The 2,081-nt window shown below is 32.4% G+C and overlaps 1 pseudogene; it reads right to left on the bottom strand.

The window, feature by feature from the left end:
* Window positions 1-208: 208 nt before the first annotated feature.
* Window positions 209-337, bottom strand: LOC116592081 (annotated as a pseudogene).
* Between the last annotated feature and the right edge of the window lie 1,744 nt (window positions 338-2,081).

Here is a 2,081-nt window from a genome sequence, read left to right as displayed (position 1 = left end):
AGATAATTCCATTTAATTGACATTTATTAAAAATTCTTCACTGTATGATACAGTGGAATTTATAATAATCATTGAAATGTGATTTTTTTCTTTCAAATAGCTTTCTATGTAGCTATTATTTATGATTTGTGTGGGGAGAAAGTAGAGCAGGAGGAACTTGAGGGAAGAACTAGGAGATCTGCTTGACCACCATAGCTAATGTTAAAAATGGTTTAAAACAGCTTCAAGTAACTAACTTTCAGTCATTACAGTAAGTTCTTTCAGTTAACTTTTCTATTAGCAATAATCACGCTTCAGATAAACCTCATTGGCTACGATACTGCCACTGCGCAAAGCTGCAGTGAACTTTTCTAATTAAACAAATAATCTGGTAACGATTTCAATAGTTAATAGATAAGGAAACTGGGACTCAGAACAGTGAAGTGACTTGCCCATTCACATGGCTTGTCAGAACCAGACTTGTCTTTGTTGCATCCAACATGGTTTCTCCGATACCACTTGGCCTCACTATGCCAAATTATTTCTCAACCCACTCTGAACCATAATCATTAATTAAAATTATGGCTTAGTGTAATTATTTCTTGTAATTTTAATGGTTTGGTCAGTTGTTTCAGTGATTGTCCAGTTCAGTCCAAATGACCAATCCTTTAGACTTAGGTAGACTCAGCTTCCAAAACTTATCTCCTCCTAGCATTCTAAAAGATGCCAGTGTGCAAAGTTGTTTGTCAAAGGGCAATGTGAATTCACAATCAGCCTGTTTGGAAAGATTCTAATGACTAAATCTGATGATGGTGTCAGTGCTTTGGCAGAATATTCATGAAAAGTTATCCAATGACTTAAATCCAATGGTTTATTACTCCATCTGAAGTTTTTTGATGAGAGAGGGCATGTTGTATTGCCATGCCTATATGAGATTAAGATACTAATTTTAACAGTAAAGACCAAAGACATTGGGAAATATTTATTAGTAACTATTAAGCAATCCCTACTTTGGATTTTGCCCAAAGTGTTGCACTGTCATTAAAGTATACCTAAAATTATATGGCTTTGATATTTTTAATGATCAAGAGAGTAATGTGTCCTATGTGTTGTGTTGGAATAACTGCCCATGATCTATTTATGTTCAGCTCTCTAAAAGTAAGGAGTGATACACATTTGTAGACTGAAAATTCTAATAGATTTAAAAGACAAAAATATTTGAAACTCCACTGTGACTTTCTCTAATATCCTTGAAACTTTTCACTGACTCATCGTTTTGGAATATAAACCAGCCGATCATGTTTAAGAAGTTAATGACTTTTGATTGAATCAGACAGCAATTGTTTATCTTGGTGTTTCTCCCAAATAAGTACCCTAGACAAAGAAGAGCAACATCTCAACAATCAGCAGTCTTTGATACCACTGGGGACTAATATCTAACTAAGGTGACTATGATCTTTGGAAGAAATTAATAGATTTTATTACAGTGGTCCTTTTCTAATTTCTTGGATAAGATATAAAATAAGGTGCTGGAAGATTGGTTATCTAGTTAAAAGATTAGTTTATGTCTCTTCTAATCACCACAAGCATGAAGCTATTAGGAAAGAGAATGAATGTATATGTTAGATGGTAATCTCACCATTGTCTCAATGAGTAGCAGCCACAAAACTGATACTGATACATGTGAGTTACTACCTTACAGTCTAACCTTCAACCAGAATATTGTTTTCCTCTGAGACTACCATGTAGATTTACCCTTTTCCAAAGATACTAGAAACTTCATCTTTTCCATAAAGTCTAAGTAAAAGCATGGTGTTCTGGTTAGGTAATCTTTTTGGCTAGAGGATGAAAGAGCAAAGTTATTTTGATTCTCTTTGTAATAAGATATATCAAAAAATATATTTTAAAAATATGTAATTAAACATATCAGTTATATTTTGTTAAATATATTTTACTAAAATATAAAAATGTATAATTAAGTATAAAAAATTGTTCTTAGGTATCTTTTTATATTTTTAATTTTTTATTTTTATAAACATATAATATATGTTTATCCCCAGGAGTACAGGTCTGTGAATCGCCAGGTTTACACACTTCACAGC

This window comes from Mustela erminea, chromosome 5 (genome assembly GCF_009829155.1).
Source record: "Mustela erminea isolate mMusErm1 chromosome 5, mMusErm1.Pri, whole genome shotgun sequence".
In the NCBI taxonomy this organism is placed as follows: domain Eukaryota; kingdom Metazoa; phylum Chordata; class Mammalia; order Carnivora; family Mustelidae; genus Mustela; species Mustela erminea.
Note: the sequence above shows the minus strand (reverse complement) of the source record. Positions and strands in the feature narration are given on the sequence as shown.